Raw genomic sequence first — 20,660 nt, forward strand, 5'->3', positions numbered from 1 at the left:
AATGGGATTTAATTAAATTATAAAAGAAATAATTATATATGTTGATTCTGTTAATAATTTAATAAGAATTGGTTAGATTAAGGACCTTAAATATATATATATATATAATATGTGAGGCAATTCTAGTTAGTTATAGTAAATAAATTTTATTAGAAAAAATATTTATATAAATAATAAAAGATATCTTTTATTATTTTTATTTATATAAATATTTTTTCTAATAAAATTTAGTTACTATAACTAACTAAAATTGCCTCACATATATATATATATATAAGGTCTTTATCTAACCAATTTTTATTAAACTATTAACAGAATCAACGTATATAATTATTTCTTTTATAATTTAATTAAATCCCATTAATTGATCATTTTGACTTTTTAGGCCTTGAGTCAAAATTAGCGGTTGATCAAGATAGCCGTTGGAAGCTCTATTTAGCATGCATAGCTAGATCGGCTTCTTCAACTTGTCTTGACGATGAGCCACACTAGTTGGTTAGTCGACAAATGTCTCTCTGATCTATTTCTTCAACTTGTCCTGACGATGAGCCACACTAGATTTGTCTCTCTGATCTGTTTCTTCAACTTTTCCTGACGATGAGCCACACTAGTTGGTTCGAAACGCATCGACAAATGTCTCTCTTTATGTGATTGACGATGAGCCACACTAGTTGGTTCGAAACGCATGGACAAATGTCTCTCTCTTTATGTGATTTAAGCGGAAGTTCTACTTATAAATAATATGGATCACAAAAGCTTCAATTCAACAATATTTTGTACTCATGAAATAAGTTATAATCATAATCACAAGTATGATATGGAAATTACAATTTTAATTACAACAAGCATGTAATTCTAAACCTTGCTGATTTTTAATTTTATTTTTGTATAGAAAATTTAAATTTCCCTATCTTATAAGAAATTCAAAGTCCTTGTTAACTATCTAAACCTTGCTTATTTTTCATTTTATTTTATTTTTAGATAGAAAGTTCAAATTTCCCTAAGAAATTCAAAGTCCTTGTTAAATATCTTTCAGTGTATCTTTTGCTCTTTGTAGTCTAAAACAATAGATACGGTTATTCAATTCCCAGATATTACATTGATCATGTTAAAAGATGGAGTAATTTAATTGCCTTCTAAAAATTCATAATTATTTACTTTATATATCATTTAAGTTAAGTTGATTTTATATATAACGTAATTTTAACTTTATATATAAAATTAACATCGTGCAATCGCGAACTTTAACTTGCAGATAAGTAACCATTTCTAAAGTTAGAAAAGTTTATCAGATTTAGGACAAACAGAAAACTTCGTTAATTTATATATGTAAACGTTATTGCATGCAGTCAGAACTCAGCCGCACTTCTATATAATTTCGAATTTTTGTTATTTCTGTCACAAGTCAGAGACCGAAAACATCGTATACGAATAAAGGCCGCAATAGGTAGCAAAAGAGTTCAAGATTTAGGTCGCAGGCAGCAAGAGAGTTCAAGATTTACAGGTAGCAAAAGAGTTCAAGTAATGGGTAGAGTGAAAATAGAGATCAAGAGGATAGAAAATCCAACGAACAGGAAGGCCACCTTCAGCAAGCGAAGAGCAGGTCTGTTCAAGAAGGCCAGAGAATTGTCTGTCCTCTGCGATGCAGACATAGCAGTTCTCGTATTTTCAAGTGATAATAAGTTTTTCAAAATTGCCAGGCCAGATATGGAAAGCATAATGCATCGTTACAGCAAATTATCCGAACAAACAGAATCTCGTGACTCAATTGAATGCAGCGATAATAATCACAATAAAAACCAGATCATCCAAGCGCCGGAGGTAAAGTTTCAGGCGGAACAGCTACAGACGATGTTGAAGCAGATGGTGGCACAAGACCTAGCAAAATCGGATTCTGGGCAATTACAACAATTAGAAGAGGAAATGGACCTGGCAATCGTGCAGGTGAGGGCGACAAACAATCAGGCTATGCTGAGACGCATAGAGGAGAGAACGGTTAACGAGCAAAATCTGATCGAGGAGAATTTGAAGAACAATGAGGAGAGAACGATTAACGAGCAAAATCTGACCGAGGAGAATCAAAATTTAAAGAAAAAGGAGGCGCGTGTACGTAACACTGTATGTCCAGCACCTGTTCCTCAAACATTAGAATTTCTGACGTATAATATGCCAAATAATTTAGAATCGATTGACGGCCATAGCCCTGTTATTTAAATATTGTCATTAAAAATTGTTTGAAAACTTTTCAATTTTTTTTTTTTTAATCTTTTTAGTAATCAGAGGCAAATAATTGGAAAGAATTGAGTTATATATTTTGAATTTTTAGTTTTAAATATCTGGTGCTTCCGATCAGTTAGATGAAATACCCGAGATTCAACAGATCCCCTGTTTCTCGGAGTTGAATTGTATACTAAATAATGTTAATTGCAGAGTTTTATTGTAATGTGGAATTCATTTTTGTAACACACACCTTTAAAATTCTGAACTTAAGGAGATGGTTAATATATTACCCAACTCTCGTTGCAGGTTTGCAAGAATGGGGTAAGTGCTTTTTTTTGTTGTTTTTTTTTCCCTGCGAAAGTCTAGGTGCAAGGACTGGCCTAGCCACTTGTTCAGTTGGTCTTCTTTTGATGTGTGAGTGCTCCACACTATTGCATCATTTCTTTTATTCATAGGGTTATGCAAGGATGTATGAAATATCTTGAGATTAGGCATTCGCACCTCTGATGGCCAGCACTGTACCGCTGAAAGGTTCGGGATACAGTGGCATGATGAACTCTTAATTTTTCTTACAGTTCTATACATATTGAGATCACCACTCACCTGAACACAACTTAAGGGCATAAGTGGTGAACTCAATTGGATACATACACAGCACTTAGTTGCTGGTATAAATTTTTGGAAACTGCCCCCTGGTTATTTGGATTCAGTTAGGTCTATGGACTGCCCTTTTTCCTATAGAAGACTGCAGACCCTAATACGGGCTGGAACATATTCACATTTCATGTTAAATTAGAATACTTACTCCATTTTCTAGGCCAGCCGCTACAACAAAAGTAATTCTGCCAGGTACAGAACCAGCAAATGGCTATCATCTACAGGCATACAGAATGAATGGAAAATTTTCTAGTTAGTGCACCATTCATCGGTCCTGAGAGTGATTCTCTGAGGATGTGAAAATTTGCACTAGGATCCCTCCGAAGGAGTCAAGGCGACATTTCATCTTTTAATGAGTTATCAAGAGAGAAGTGCATCTATGAACCCGTTACATCTTCATGACTGGTCATGTAGTGTTTTGATAACTGGGTTGGTAAAGGACGCTTGATCACTCTGAGTCATTTAACTTCTGCACTTTCCGCACCAGAACTCATCCATCTCTTCATTGCGTTGCCTTCAATCAAGAGACCCCAGAAACAAGCATGAAAGTGCCTATCATAATCTTGGCAGTTAATTGAAAAAGTGACACAACCAGTTACCACATACAACCTATTTGATCAATAGTCCATCACGAGGAGTCAATTGATGCTTATCTCAATTGTACGTTCACTAGGTTGTAATGAGCTTGCAGACCATGGATTGTTTTCTTTTAGATGGAGAGAGTGTAATGGCTTCCAACTACTCACATCTGTATTGGCATCACTACCCCAACAAACAACTCCATCCTTTCAGGCACGCTAAGTAATAGTGAGCAAGGAAACTCTCAGAGAATCTCCTTTTTTTTCTCCTTTGCACCCAGTCTTGTAGTCTAGATCAGAGTCCTTGAAATCTCTTTGGAAGGAAAATAACCTGGTATCATACAAAGTTAGAGGACTGACGTTAACTGAGATATTAAGAACAGATATTCATTTGCCGCTGCATTGTTATTCAATTTCTTGGGTGCAGGTTACTCCAGAGCAATTGCACTAAAAACTGCGTCCTGAGCATATGCCTTGTAGCCTTTGTTGAGAGACAGAAATTCTTGAATAACACAGAGAACCGCGGTTAAATTCGCATTTCCACAACATATCCATGTTGGTGATGCAAGTAGGCTTTCAGCTTCCCAAGGTGAAGGGCCTGATCTCTTCTGTCTTGATTTCTCTGTAAAACAACTTATATGAAGCATCTACCCTACGGCTGGTCCAATTATGGAATGCTGGTTATATGTATTAACTATTGGCAGAGGTGTGGTACTAGTTATAATGACTAGTTGCAATCAGTGAGACCTCGCTCCAGTTTCACACATAGGTAAGAAAAAAAATACCACCAACAGGAATTTCCAGACCATGGTCCTATGCCGTTCACACGTACTTATAGCATTATGTCAACAACAAGCTTGCCACGTACGCTGTCAATAGTATTTAGTCAGCCACCAAGAAAATCGGGAGTATAGTCTTCTTCATAGGAAGTCAAGTGTTCCAAAAATATAGGTTATGGAATCATCAGTTGTGCAGAGAATCCTAAGTTGCATGCATCAACCGATCTCATGCATGGAAAGCAAATATATCCTGTAATAGAGGAGAAAGAGTCCTAACTCATTACATCAGGTGACGTGAGTCAGGATTCGTGCTATAAAGCACTTTATGATCTCAGGGTTACTAGAAGCTATCTGAGAACATTAGTGATCACTCCTCTCACTTCATTTCACTCCTCTCACTCTTCCCACCGTGGCTAGTATTTAACGCATCAGGGGAAAATTCTAAAATTCTATCCTTGAGGTAACATACAGGCATCATGTGAATGCCAGGCAAGGCGAAGCACAAAACCCCTATGTACTAGCTCATTAATGCAGTATCTATAAGCCCAGCTTTAGGGAAACCTGAGACCAGATAAAAGGGTAGGATATGATATGCACGATTTTGACCACACATACATTGGTGTTATCTGAATACTGCAAAGGAACTCTATATGATTATGCTGCTTAGCCTATGAAATGATACATATTATTCTATCTTGCAAACCACACAGAGTATTGTATTGATAACCATTGGTCTACATCATTTGTCATGCAATATAGAAGATCACATACGGTACTGAGATTTAGTACTCATGCAAACAATGCAGACATATTTGTGTATCACAGTTAGAAAGATACCCCGTACGGTTGGAAACTTGATTGGGCATTGGCAACTAATCACTGATTCTCCTCCCAACCACTAACAGACTACCATTGCAGTTGTCACCCCCTAGCATATGAAGATTGTCCCAGTGACCAGACCTCCAGGGATTCAAGAGGTCCAATCCGATCTCCACCCTTTTGGCATAAAAGTATTCAACTATATACTAGTACATGTTAGAAAACAAGAAAGGCAGTAAATTTTTTCTTGTTCTTGATAATTACTTGTGATGTTTCTTATTATTACGATTCTTTATATCTTCTTTCTTTAGTTCATCAAGCAATTACCAAAAGCAGTAGCACATAAAAACAATAGACACCAGATGTAGGCACATGCCAGGGAAAAACTCCCTGGAAAACCCAGTCAAGATAATTCTTCCTTTCAATGGTATTCTTTTAGACTCTTCACCCTAGACCAAGACCAGACCTTCCCTCCACACCAATTCAGCCTTCTAAAATTTCGACCTCTTCCCAGCAACTTTGACTATGCAGCAACTAGCAGCTTCCAGGAAAAGTGAAACTTGGAAGACTTTGATCTCCCAATCCAGGATACGAAACAAAGAGAGAGACACCATAATTTCGATTTTCCTTGTCTCCTTAGACTTCCCCAAACTCCCATTCACTTCAGCTTCCCGGCAAGAGACTTTGCACCTTTTTCCAGCTATAAGAGAACTTCGTACTTTTGCCCAGTAACAAGAGATTTTCGCACTTCTTCCAGCTACAAGAGAATTCAAACTTGATGAGAGAATGGTGCTCCAAATGAATTCGATGACCTTCCTTTTATAGGTTTCTTGTGGGATCGAATAGGGTCCTTAGGCCGACTTGATCTTCTCTTAGGCCGACATGGTGTGGAGATTACATAATTCATATTTGATTCAATACTTGACCTTTTTACATGATTCAAAAGCCCAAGAAGGGTCTCTTTAAATGTACAATACCTCTATAGACTCATAATAAATCCTAGAAGTCCTCAATGGGGACTTTGACCTAAAACATGGTGACCCAAGCATGAAACCCGTGCTTTAATAAGTCACAATAATAATAGTACAAATTCTTTTCTTTATTCTTTTGACAAGTACATTACATAATGAGTTAAGTACATTATTGAAGATTGAACATAGTTACATTTTCCAACACTCCCTCTTAACTAGGGAGGTATTCATACTGTACAAATACAATGAAAGATCTCAAACTATATGAACCATGAAGAACTTTAGGCACCACAATGCCATGGACTATATTCCTGACCAGGGAAATCTATCCAAACAGTCACTCAATAGTTTAGGCACCGCAATGTCATGGACTAGATTCTTGACCAAGGCAATCTATCTAGGTGGGATAAAAATGGACTCAAGCTTTCAACCCCTCTAGGTACCCTCAGGCTTACTTGCTAACCATCAACCCAAAAATCCAGGTGTGTATCCAAAACAAAGCACTTTTCAACAATTTCTTCCAGGTGTGTATCCAAAACAAAGCTCAATAACTAGCAGCACTTTTCCAATTTCGGGACCCAGACATTAGCACAAAGTGCCAGCTAGATGTCTACCCAGGCAATGCTTCACTCGCAAAGCCTCAACACTTCTTGATCCAACACATCAAGAATGTCCAATCTCTCCCAATCAAACTGATTGGTAATTAGCATGCTATCAAATCCTTTGAGAGATTCACCTGTACAAACACAACCCCAATCAGAGAATAGCAACAGTGAGAACTCCAGCAACAGATGCATCATGATGAACACCTGTTCAGTAATTTTGGATGCTTTTCCGTTGCTGATGCAGTAGCAGCAACAGTTGGAGAAGATTGCAGTGCAGATGCAGTGTTGGCAGTGGCAGTGCCAACAGTAGCACATATGCAAAATTTATGAGGGTTGCAGTACAGATGCAATGTTGGTGGTGGCAAGGTCAACTTCAGTACAAATGCAACATTTGTGCAGTAGTTGGTGGGCAACGATGTTAGACATCAGCAGTGCAGAGGGAAATCTCACAGAGAAGGGTGATGCTTCAGCAGGTTGCATTACTAGAGCATATTCCTCGCTCTGAGGGAGTGTTGATTTTTGGTAACATCGATGTGCTCTAAGCCTCAAAATTTGCAAGGAGGCTAGGACACATGTATTCCACAATACACAGAAATCATTTTGGGAAATTCCACCCAGAGACAGTTTTATTAAAATAATTAATTATTTTTAATGGGTGCCTAAGTCTAAACTTAGGAAATTAAAATAATTAAAGGGTATTAATCAAACTGAGGGTGAAACTTCTAGAAGAAGACATAGATTAAGTCCAAATGATCTGAGCCATTGATTAGAATCTAATCTGGGTCATTGATTACTCAACTAGAGGATTATAAGAAGGACTTCGATGGGCATTTGGAAAAGACATCAGAGAGAGATCAAGAGATTGAATTGGGTAGCGCAACAGTTGCTAGAGAAGAGATCGAAGTGATTTCTTGCAGTAAGGGGCAGTCATACTTCTGGAGGGAGATTTCCTGATCCGTGAATACATGGCAGAGGACGCAGAGAGAGATCCAGAAGAGGCAACGTAGAGGCCACCCTAGGCAGCGTAAGGCCAAGTAGAGGTAGCGCAAAGCTTCAGAGGGAGTTCGAATTCCAGCCAGGAGAGACGTGTTTCAGTGCAGGAAGGTGGGGTGTGAGATCGGAAGGCCTAAAGTTCGAATCTCCAGACAGCAGGAGATCCGAGAAGAGGTGACGCAGATCCCCAAAGAGGCTGACGCAGTAGCTGTGCAAAGCCAGCGTGGGGCCAGTGATCCAGGGCCTGGATCAATGTTGGATCACCAATGATAGTGTGAGGTATTTCTCACTAATATTCTACCTGTCAGATTCTTTGTATTGGATAACCAGTAAGGCATCCAAAGATTGTATTCAGAACTACTGCTTAATAATACAAAGCCTCAGCTCTTGCACCGGTTTTCCCACATTGGGTTTTTCCAGGGGACAATGGTCCAAAAATAATGGTGTCACTTGTGTTATTTCTTTCTTGCTCAGATTCTTGTTTCTGCATATTAATTTACTTAGTGGAGGTTGCAGTGTATTAGCTTCGATATTTAACGTAGAACACAGTAAATAATTTGTTCAGTTATTTCACAAATAGAAGAAACTTAATCAGTTGCTGCAGTAGAAATTTGGGGCTTCCAAATTTTCACAACCAGCTTCCACTAGGGTTAGTTCCAAACCCCTAGATTTTCAATCATCCATCAATCAGTCACTAACATGACTAGCTATCACTAGGATTAGTTGCAAACCCTAGATTTCTGTTCAGTCATCAATCTCAACCAAAAACTCAAATTTGAATAAATCTCAAAATATCATATAGTCAACATTCATCAGAGATTTCTACTTTGACTAAGGTTTAGCTCCAAAACCCTAGAATTCCATTTTCACAATTTCAACAATCTTACACAAATCTCAAATCATCATATTTCAAATATTCTACTTTGACTAAGGTTTAACTCCAAAACCTTAGAATTCCATTTCCATAATCTCAACGATCATTAAATATGTAGATCTCAGATTTAAATAGATTTCATAGTGTTATATCATACATACCAGACGGTTTAATCTTCACTAGGGTTTAGCTATAAAAACCCCAATTTCTAGATGTCATCATCCTAGAATCTCAAACAAGGATTTCCATTAAATTCTAAAACTTATGACCATCAATGACTAGGTCAACACACATATCTAGGAATTCATAGTCATTCATAAGCATATCATATGTCCAACAACATTAATACATCTAATCTTGACCAAGTTCAACCAAAAGGACATATCTATATATATGCCTAGATTTCATCATCACGAAAATACATTACATATCATGAGTTAATCAAACTCAACTTCACAAATATCAATGAGAGTTAGACACACAACCATTTTGATTACACTAAGGTTTGATCAGAAAAACACACACATACCAAGGAAAATATTTCTAAGACAATATAAGGGTCTTTCTCACACATTCCACCAAACCCTAATGAGCTAGGGTTCCAATGTAGAAACATAGAAAACCTTATATTACCAAAACTTCAAAGGTTCTGGGATTTTAGACCTTATCACTCAACCCTAACAAGTTAGGATTTTTCTGATCATACCAAAATCCCAAACATGACATCATCCATAAAACTTCAACTAGCATTTCACAACATTCCTAAGCAGTTTAGGGTTTCAGACATTCACAATAGCATACCCTTCGGTTAGGGTTTTCTAGAACCTGTCTAGGGTTCTACAAAATCAATTAAGAGTGGGGTGGGTAGATTTATCAAGAGATGAATCACCCAAACAAGAATCACTAAGATTCAATGCAATTATTCATAACAAAGTTAGTAATAGATCATCAAATGAATAATCCTTTCAATTACGGTATTTAAAGCATACCTTTGTTTCTTGACTAACCTTGTCTTGAGAGATCCTCCTCCTTGAAAATGTTTTCCTAATCAAGACAATAGAGGGAGAAATGTGATTAGTATTTAATATAATCAAAACTAAATGAGTACATGAACCCAAAACTGAAAAGACATGAAATACTTATCTTTGGGAGTTGTTGGGGGCTCCCTCCAAAGCTTGAGGGAAACCTACAAACTTAAAACAATACAAAAATGTCTTTTCCAAAATATGTTAAAAACCTATAAATTCTAAAACATATAAAAACAAGATATGTAAAGCTACAAGCAAAAGACTTAATATTGTAAGTCCCTAATGTCGGGTTCTTCGAGCTTGACTTTCTTTGAGTATCCTTCTATAGCAAGGTTGGCTTGATGTTGATTTGGGGTAGCATCGGATGTGCTCTAGCCACGAAAATTGGTGGAGAGGCTAAGGCACATGAGATCTCCAATACCTAGAAAGGGATTGGGCAGATTCTAAACAGTTTGGGAGATATTAAAATAATTAATATTTTTAATGGAGTCCCTAAGTCTAAACTTAGGGAAATTAAAATATTCATGTGAATTAATATAAAATTGTGTTAGAATGGTCCAAAAGTCATGGATCAAGCTAGATCCAATCTTAGTCGTTGATTCGGGACTTAATCTCAGTCATTGAGTTGTCAACAAGAAAAGTATAAGAGGAGGCTTGAGGGTCACTTGGAGAACACACCAGAGTGATCAATCATTCTATTCTCTAGAGCGTTTGCTAAGAGAAATATAATCGGTGATTAGTGTTGCAGTTGAGGGGCAGTGAATACAGAAGCAGAGAGGCAGAGATAGCATCAGGAGAATCAGCGCAGTAGCTGGAGAGAGGGACGTAGAAGCAGCCAAGGGCTCACGCAGAGGCAACGAGGGCTCATGCAGAGGCAACCAGGAGCTGTGCAGTGCCTCATAGGGCTAGTGTGGGTGACACAGAGGGGCAAAGGCCTGACACATTGCCTCTAGACGCTGACACAAGCCAAGCTAGAGTGACGTTGGGCTAACGCTGGGCCAGAGAGAGGCTGAGGCAGTTCCTAGAGGGTGACGCTAGGGTTTCGTGGGGAAGATTGGAGTTGTGGAGCTGTTGGAGTGTTCATCCAGGGTTTCAGCTGGAATATCTGCTTTCGAGTAGAGAGGTACTACTTCCGATATTTTCCTCTGTTGGTTGAGCCAGATTTGGCACCTAGATTGTATTCTAAAACTGCTTAATAAATCAAACCCTTAGATAGTTGCACCGGTTTTCCTGCATTGGGTTTTCTGGGGACATTAGTCCAAAAACAACGGTGTCACTTGTGTGCTTGTTTCTATTTCCTTCAGTTGATGATCTATAATGTGTTGAGCATGCATTTCTATTTATTTCTAGTATTTACATGGTAAATAACTTGTTAATTAACAGAACAAGTAGGTAGGAATAAATCAGTAAAGTGCATGAAGGGTTTCTAACGTGTCAGACTTAGAAATTCCAACACTTGATCCCTTCCTCTCTTCTTATTCTTCAGATTCTCGAGACGGTCACTTTTGTAGTGGCCCTTCTTATGACATTGATATCACTCTATCTTGGACATGTCAACTTTCTTCCTTGGTCCCTTCGATTTCTTTCCTTTATGATGAGCTACATACGCATTTGATACTCCTTCAGGATTTGCAACCATTGACATCCTTAATTCTTCTTGACTACAGGTGGTCCATAATTCTTCAAAGGTGGGAGCTACCTTCCAACTGTTGAGACCTGCAGCAAGTGCACCCCAAGAGGGTGGCAATCCTGAGAGGACCGTACAACAGATGTTAAACAGTAAAGGGGATTTTATCCAGAACCTGTAATTATTTCTCCTGAATTCTTACAGAATTAACTAACAGATTAACTGATAGAACTGTTGAGGGTATCTACCTGTGCCCATGCGGTTGATGATACCTCCAGCTCCCTGCTTCGGTTACCAAAAGACCGAATCCACCTAGCCAAACTGAGCAGAACCTAACTACTCAGTCCAGTCAGCTTTTGAGGTGAACCAGACTATTCCCCCGTGCTTAGAACCTCAGATCAATCCGCGCTCTTCCTGCTAATATTTTCAGTTCCTCCTTCAGTTCCCCTTCATCCATTCTTTTCCTTCCTCCCGGCCCCCTTCTAAACTTCTGCTAGGTGGCCTTTATTTGGTTTCTTGGCGGTGGCCACTCTTCCACCAGCAGCCCACCGCTTAGTCTCCTGGTGACACCCTCCCATGTCACGTATCACCTCTCCATCTCTTTTATGGTCACGTATAAATATATGTATATACTTTATGATTTAATAAATGGCATTTCTTTATGTTTTATTAAAGTACTTAATTTTAATATTAAAATTATAACATTATTTTAAGAACCCTTTTAATTAATTTCTTATATAAATTTTTAATCATTTTATTAATTTATTAATATAATTTTTATTAATAATCTGAGATATATAATTTATTAACCCTCTTTTAGTATTTACTGTAGAAATTTCTCATTTCCCACCTCGGTTTTCAGTTTCTCCTTATTTCTCCCATATAGTTAAATGCCCTTTTCCATAGCCATACATTTAACAAGCTAGAAAAAATAAATTTGCTGAAAACACAAATTCTGGAAATTTTACAGAATGCTGGAAATTGCAAAAATAAAAATCAGCAGTAATAAACAACCATTAAAACACATTTAAACATTGAGATATTTGGTCAATGTGACCCTGGGAAAACCCCCTACAACTCTTGTGGAAAACGAGTTTGAGAGCTCTTCTTTATTTCTGGAAAATGTCTTTACAGTAAGAGAAATATTCAGCAAAAATCAGCAAGCAAACTTTTACAACTTATCTCAGCCTTGCTGAAACTCAGCCTTGCTGAAACTCCGCCCTGCTGAAACTCCGCTGTACAGACTTGCTGAAACTTTGCCCTGCTGAAACTCCGTTGCTAAAACTCCGCTGCTGAAACTTCGCTCTACTGAAACTCCGCTCTGTAGAAACTCCGCTCTGCTGAAACTCCACAGCTCACTGTCCAGAAATCTCCCTTGCTCTCTTGCTCTCCTTCTCTCAATCTGCTCATGAAAGAAAGAATGACCTTTTCCTCCTTTTCCTCCTTTAATCTAACCCCAAGTGACTTTTGGGTGATCCAAGTGACTTTTGGGTGATCCCTAAATCAAATGGTTGAAATAGATTGAGATCTAAGGCTGAGATTAATTGCTCATTTAAATCTCACTTTTTATTTTTTAATTCACCCCACTTTAATAAAGACTCACTTAGTCATTTATTTCCAAAGTCACTTTTCCTTTCTAATTTTTCATTGACTTTATAAAAGTCACTTTAAAATTAGACTTAGTAACTTTATCACTTAAAGTCACTTTTAAAGTAGATTTAACTTTATAAAATTATAAAGTCACTTTAGGAGAAAAATTAAATTCTTTTGGACACTTTTCCCTAGGCCAAAGATCAAAGCCTAAGGGAACCACCTGTCCTCCGGTACCAAATTTCAACACTCCCTCTTACCGAGGAAGGTGTTCCTCACCACACCCATCTTGTCTTTGAAGTAGACATGCTTGCCCCGTGGTAAGGCTTTGGTAAGAATATCTCCAACCTGCTCATCAGTGGAAATATACTCAAGCTTCACAGCTCCCTTCTGAACATAGTCTCTGATGAAATGATATATGATCTCGATATGCTTTGACCTGTCATGAAATACTGGATTCTCCGTGAGTTTAATGCAACTCTAATTATCACAGTAATTCACTGAAGGTCTCAACGGCTGACCAAATAAGCCAAACAACATCTTGCGAAGCCAGATAGCGTCACAACTAGCTAGACTGGCTGCCATATACTCTGCTTCCGCTGAACTCAGTGCTACTGACTGCTGCTTCCGGACACTACTGCTGAACCCAACCCAAAACAGCACCCTGAAGTGCTCTTCCTATCAGAAGCACAACCTGCCCAATCAGAATCAGTGTATCCTGCCAATCTCACTCCATCTCCCTGCCTGTAGTCCAGACCATAATCCACTGTCCCCTACAAGTACCGCAAAATGTGTTTTGCAGCCACCCAGTGAACCTTCCTAGGCTCACACATAAACTGACTCATCGTGTTGACTGCAAAACAGATATCTGGTCTAGTGTTGACCAAATACATCAAGGAACCAATCAGCTGCCTGTACAATGTGGGATCCACCAACTCGGAATCCGAAGCATGAAGCTTCTTCCAGTTGGTGATCATCGGTGTCGACATGGGTCTACAATCCTCCATGTGGAATCTGCTAAGGATGTCCACAATATACTTCCCCTGCCCCAGGAAGAAATGCCCCTCCTCCTGCCACACCTCCAATCCCAAAAAGTAATGCATCAAGCCGATGTCCTTCATCTCAAACTCCGTCGCAAGATCTCTCTTGCAGTGCTCTATGAGTCTCTCTGCACCTGTAATGACCAAGTCATCCACATACAACACCAGAATGAGAGGCTCCTCACCAATCACAATAAAGTAAAGGTTCGGATCTGCCTCACTCTTTGTGAAACCCATCCCCTGCAAATATGTACACCTCCTCCTGTATGAAGCCATTGAGAAATGTAGTCTTCACATCCATCTGGTGGATCTTCCAACCCGTCTCTGCTGCTATCGATATAATGGAGCGGATCGAAGTATATCGAGCCACGGGAGAGAAGGTCTCCTCATAATCAACTCCCTCTACCTGGGAGAACCCTCTAGCCACAAACCTTGCTTTGAATTTCTCAATGCTGCCATCTGCAGCATGCTTTACCTTGTAAAGCCATCTGGAAGTAACCACGGATTTGCCCTCAGGCCTCGGCACCACCTCCCAAACATCATTCTTCATGATAGAAGAATACTCCTCCTACATGGCCTCTCTCCAGACCTGCTGGCTAGCTGCCTCCTCATAGCTAGAAGGCTCAGAGTCAAGGATGCTGACAACCATCGCCATATAGCTACAAAACCTCTCAGGTGGTCTACTCTCTTTGACCGGCCTCTTCGGCTCAGCAACAGATGAGGCATCTCTCAAGGTGTCCTGAAGCCACTTGGGCTTCCTCTTCCCTGAGCGTACTTCTCCCACTGGAGAATGAAACTCCTCCTCCTCATCACCATCAGGAGCCTGAACTCCTGACTGTCTGTCTGTTGTCCTCCTGCCTGCACCTGAACCTGTAGAAGCTAAGGTACCGTGTGAACTGTCCATCAGTGGACTCCCTAGTGAACTGCTCTGCATGCTGCCCGGAGCACCACCCCTCTGGCTCGGTGAGCCACTGCTCACTGACGGACCTGACATCCTCATAGATGTACCTCCTGATCCTCTTGATCCCTGCCCACTGGATCCCTGTGACTGACTCAACTGCTGCTGAGGGTCTAGCTGATCCAGATACTCTAACTCCCGTGACCTCCTAAAGGCCCTGTCCTCCTCGAACTTCACATCCCGTCTGACAACAACTCTCTTCTGTGCAGGAATGTAAATCCAAAAGGCCTTTGAGGTCTCATTGTAGCCCACAAAGATACCCTTCTCTGTGGTGGGCTCTAGTTTGGTCCTCTTCTCCTTGGATATATAGGAGTATGTAATGCATCCAAAGATATGAAGATGACCAATATCCGGCTTTTTCCCAGAGAAAGCCTCCTCCGGAGTCATGTGCCCCAAGGCACGATGCGGACTCCTGTTCTGCAAGTAAACAACTGTGTTGCAGGCCTCTGCCCACAAGAACAATGGCAACCCCTAATCATGTAACATGGCTTTGGCAGCCCCTATGATGGATCTGTTCTTCCTCTCTGCAACCCCGTTCTGCTGGGGGTTGTAAGGAACATTAAACTCCCTCCTAATGCCTGCCTCTGCACAATAGTCAACAAACTCTCCAAGGGTGTACTCTCCTCCATTGTCCGACCTCAGGGACTTGATTTTTCGACCTGTCTGTGTCTCCACAAGAGCTCTGAACTCCTGAAACCGCTTGAAGACCTCACTCTTGGTCTTCAAAAAATAAATCCAGGTCGTCCTGGAGTGATCATCAATGAACAAAACATAGTACTCATATTCACTCAAGGAAACATGAGACATCCGACCGCTCACATCGGAATGAATCAAATCAAGTATCCCAGCCGCTCTGCTGTCACTGTTGGGAAAAGGGGATTTGGCAAACTTGCCCATCGCACAACCTCTACAAGTATCAAAGTGATCAGTACTGAAATCTGGCACACCTGTAGTGATCTCCCGTAATGTCCTCAAGGCTCCATGATACATATGTCCCATCCTGCGGTGCCAAATCTCACACAGCTCAGAACTGCTAGCTTGTTGTCGGTACTACTGCTCAATGCCAAAAGGGGCTGGAATGCAAACTTGTACACCTTTGCATGGCGTACACCTATCACTCTAGCTGAATCAACTGGAGTGCCCCTGGGATACATCAACACCTGTCCTCCCCTGAACAGTACCTCATGTCCTCTATCCTCCAAAGCTGAGACGGATATGAGGTTCTTCCTCATCCCTGGCACATAAAGAACATCTGACACTTTCAAGGGAGGTTTGGACTCCCTCTGAAATGTCAGTGTCCCCACCCCGACTGCTCTAACAACTCTGTCATCACCGAGTACTACCTCTATATCAGTGCCACTCTCTGAAAGCTTGAGAAGTACTCACGGACTCCTGTCATGTGACGTGAAGCCCCACTGTCCACATACCAGATACCTGAAGATGCTCCGCTAATTGAGGGAAAAGCATGCTCCCTCTGAACCTGTGTGGCAGGTGATCCTGCACTAGAGGACTCACACGTAGTGAACGCAAACTCCCGGTCAAAACGACCTGCAAAGTCCTTAATCTCTGTTGAAGCTGCCACGTCCTGGTTCTTCCCCTTCTTTTTCTTCTTCTCCGGACACACAACTGCATAGTGTCCCATCTTTTGACAATTCCAACACTTCACCTTGGAATAGTCCTTCTGTGTGTTCCCCTGTTTACCTTTACCTTTGCCTTTTCCCCCACCACTGCTTGTGGAAGCCTGCTTCTTTCCTTTGCCTTTCTTGCCTCCTACCACCAGTGCTACATCCTCATCCTGCTCAACTGGCTTGGCTGCCCCAAGCTGACCTTTCCTGATCTCTGTCTGAATGCAATCATCCCAAAACCTCTCCCATGTGGGAAGGGTCTCACATGCGCAAACCCCATCAGCAAAGTTCAACCATGAACGGGGGAGGCCATTCACTGCAATCCGCACTAACTCAGTGGGTGGAATGGCCTCTCCAATCGCTGCCAACTCATCTCTCACATTAGTAATCTTTGTGAGATATCCAAGTGCACTATCATTACCCATCTTAATGTTCTTCAGCTTCTCCTTCAGGACCATCTTCCGGTTCTCATTGGTACTCTGGTAGAGATTGGACAATGTTGTCCACATCTCATGGGCATTGCTCTTTCCTCTCACATGAGGAATGCAATGGTCTTTGATTCCGTCTAAAATCAGCCTCTTACCCTTGTTGTTCTTTTTATTATAAGCTGTCAACTGAGTAGCATCAGTAGGCACAACAACAGGGTTCTGTGTGGTATGCACCATGATATCCCAGACTTCTACCTCCTCAAAGATACTCTGCATTCTCTCTTTCCAAACGCTTTAATTTGTATGCCTATCCAGCCTATCCTCCACCCTCAATCCCAATGACATCCTGCTGCCCTAAAACTGAAAAATAGCACTGTTGTAGTAAAGATAAAACTATTGTTCATGAAAAAAATCAGCTTGCTGGAATTTTCTGAGTGAAAAATCAGCAGCTTTAATTTTTCCTTTTGCTGTCCCAAACTGTCCTTCAACACTCAAGCTCTGATACCATATAGAAATTTCCCATTTCCCACTTCGGTTTTCAGTTTCTCTTTATTTCTCCCATATAGTTAAATTGTTTAAAATAAATTTGTTGAAAACACAAATTTTGGAAATTTTACAGAATGCTGGAAATTGCAGAAATAAAAATCAGCAGTAATAAACAACCATTAAAACACATTTAAACACTGAGATTTTTGGTCAATGTGACCCTGGAAAAACCCCCTAGAACTCTTGGGGAAAACCAGTTTGAGATCTCTTTTTTATTTTTGGAAAATGCCTTTTTACAGTAAGAGAAATATTCAACAAAAATCAACAAGCAAACTTTTACAACTTATCTCAGCCTTGCTGAAACTCCGCCTTGCTGAAACTCCGCCCTGCTGAAACTCCGTTGTATAGACTTGCTGAAACTTCGCCCTGCTGAAACTCCGCTGCTGAAACTCCGCTCTGCTGAAACTCCGCTCTGCTGAAACTTCGTTGCTGAAACTCCGCAGCTCACTATCCAGAAATCTCCCTTGCTCTTTTGCTCTCCTTCTCTCAATCTGCTCATGAAAGAAAGAATGACCTTTTCCTCATTTTCTTCCTTTAATCTAACCCCAAGTGACTTTTGGGTGATCCAAGTGACTTTTGGGTGATCCCTAAATCCAATGGCTAAAATAGATTGAGATCTAAGGCTGAGATTAAATGCTCATTTAAATCTCACTTTTTATTTTTTAATTCACCCCACTTTAATAAAGACCCATTTAGTCATTTATTTCCAAAGTCACTTTTCCTTTCTAATTTTTCATTGACTTTATAAAAGTCACTTTAAAATTAGACTTAGTAACTTTATCACTTAAAGTTACTTTTAAATTAGATTTAACTTTATAAAATTATAAAGTCACTTTAGGAGAAAAATTAAATTCTTTTGGACACTTTTCCCTAGGCCAAAGATCAAAGCCTAAGGGAACCACCTGTCCTCCGGTACCAAATTTCAACATTTACTCATTAATCACAATACATTAAGCAATATGAGTGTTGATGGATGAGTAGAACCTCCATTCGAAGAAATGTCATGATATTTAGTACTTATAGTTAATTTAGTATATAAATACTAGTGCGGTGTATGTGACACATGCATATGTAGCTATCATATGCATGCATCGTATGCCTGCTATTATTCTTGCGTTCTCTATATTTATATATAGGTTGTTACATTTACTCCCCCTTCAGAAAACTTCATCCCGAAATTAGTGTTTTTTATTTTATATGATTACTTATGATAGTAATTAGTACATTCCTCTTAGGATTGTGCATCGAGGTTGAATTATTATTTAATGTGAAGACACTATAAAATTGGTGTTTTTTTTTTTTGAATACCTTTAGGTTTACAACTTTAATGAACATGTCTTACTTCAATCAGATCCCCAAGCTATTAAAAAATCATCCTATCCTTCGTAATCTCTTCCGCTCTCATCCTATTTGTCCTCTACTGGAGTATGCCATGGCGTCAGTTTTACTGACCTAACCATTCATAAACTCTAAGGATGTCAGCGTCGGTTATACCGACCTGATTCCCAGTAGGCATCTGGCAGTCATCATCACACGTCTAGGGGAGCGTGATTCACATAGTCCTTCCATGACTCCAGGGTTCGGAGGATAAATGGTGGGCAACACCTCCACCCCTCCCAATAGAATTAGAGTTAATACTCTATCATAGAATCTCTTTGAGCCTTAATTGTTCTGAGGTTTTGTCATCACGTGGTCATTTTGGTAACGGATATTATCTGCAATCATACACTTGTCCATGCATTTATAAAATGTGCATTAACATATTCAAAATAACTTATGTATCATTCACATATGTCAACTACAGTATAACATATTTTGCGTATTCTATTCATGTCATTGACTTTCATACTAAAATGTAATTATTCTCTGGTTTCTATCTCATCAATCATATTGATACGCATAAATAAAACAAAATTATAATATCTTAATTCCCATCAGAAGCAAAATTAATCAACTATAAATAACATATTCTGGCTTGGTATCCATGTACTAGCGGAATTAAATAGATATTATATCATAAAAACTCACGTTTATGTATGATCATTTCAAAATGGTTCTGAGTCTTTGATTTAAAGTAGAGCAAATATATACAAAACATGGTTTGAAGGTTCTTCAAAATTGACACACGTTGGGGTAATTTTGACATATGATTTCTGTATCTTCCCATTGTACCTCTAGAGTCAATATTACTAATATAACATTCAACATGTATTTTCATGGTTGTTTGTGACTCACTTTGCTATAGAAGCACCTTTGCCTCCCTTGTCTATATATTTCCGTTTGCCCATCATTTATTAAGTTAATGCTCTCAGACTTTATCATAATAGAGGATAATGCACATAATCTATTAATTGGAACTAATTATACTGCTATGTCGACATCATTTTATATTTTAAACAAATTATCTATTAAGTCCCAAATCTTTATCCTTTATCCAAGAAATGGGAATCTTTTGAAGAATCTGAGTTCAACTTTTACGTGTGAATTCAATTATTCTCTCCATAATGTTAAATTCTACATATTCATGAATTAATTTGCCACTTAGTTTAATTGGAAGTGTTCTTTTAAGGATTTATGAGGCAGAATCAACAATGGCAAGGTTATGACATGCTCCAATAATATATGGAACCAAAATAGTGAATTGGGTCCAGGAAGTTGTTTCCTTAACATTATAACAGGGATTGAAGATATTTTCTAGGAAGCATGGAATGTTGAAGAGGGATCAGGTATTCAACTTGATCTGGCTACTTACAATGTCCTCATCATTTTCTTAAGTAAGCAAAGGATAGCAACAGATCTTATGATGAGACGTACCAAGATAGATTTATAATTGATCATAGTCATAGCATAGCCCAAGTGATTTCACAATTTGTGATCCACTATTATGATAGTGAGCGGCTTGTTCACATCCCTTTTCAGATTGTAAGTTGGTAAGAAGCAAAACCTGCAATGTTTGTGTTGCCATTTCTTCATAACTTGTGTAATTAGAACTACATGTTATTACATAGAATGCACTTCCATCAGACAAATTCTTTTCAAGTGATGTTTTTCGTTTGGCAATCACATGAGCAGTCTCGAAATCTCTAAAATCCATCAAGAATTGACTACTGTCTTTTATTGTCATTTCCTAACAATTGCAATCCCTCCAGATGACTCTCCTTTATACCCTTGATTGAATTTATGTTTCGTAGAATTCTCATTAATGTGAACGAAAGGTTTTGAAACCTTTTGCAATCGATCCACTACGATGTCTGCTTTAGCAGTCTCCATGGCATGTTTCTGCGGAATATCTTGAGTACTTTCATCCAAAATTGAACTGAAC

At 39.3% G+C, this 20,660-nt stretch overlaps 1 pseudogene; it reads left to right on the plus strand.

Annotated features, from left to right (window-relative positions):
* Positions 1-1,515: 1,515 nt before the first annotated feature.
* The window catches only part of LOC149163278 (MADS-box transcription factor 23 pseudogene), a 56,392-nt pseudogene continuing 37,247 nt past the window's right edge, over positions 1,516-20,660 (plus strand).

This window comes from Pinus tabuliformis, chromosome 5_1 (genome assembly GCF_031772625.1).
Source record: "Pinus tabuliformis cultivar Carrire ecotype Pingquan chromosome 5_1, CPIR1, whole genome shotgun sequence".
Lineage (NCBI taxonomy): Eukaryota > Viridiplantae > Streptophyta > Pinopsida > Pinales > Pinaceae > Pinus > Pinus tabuliformis.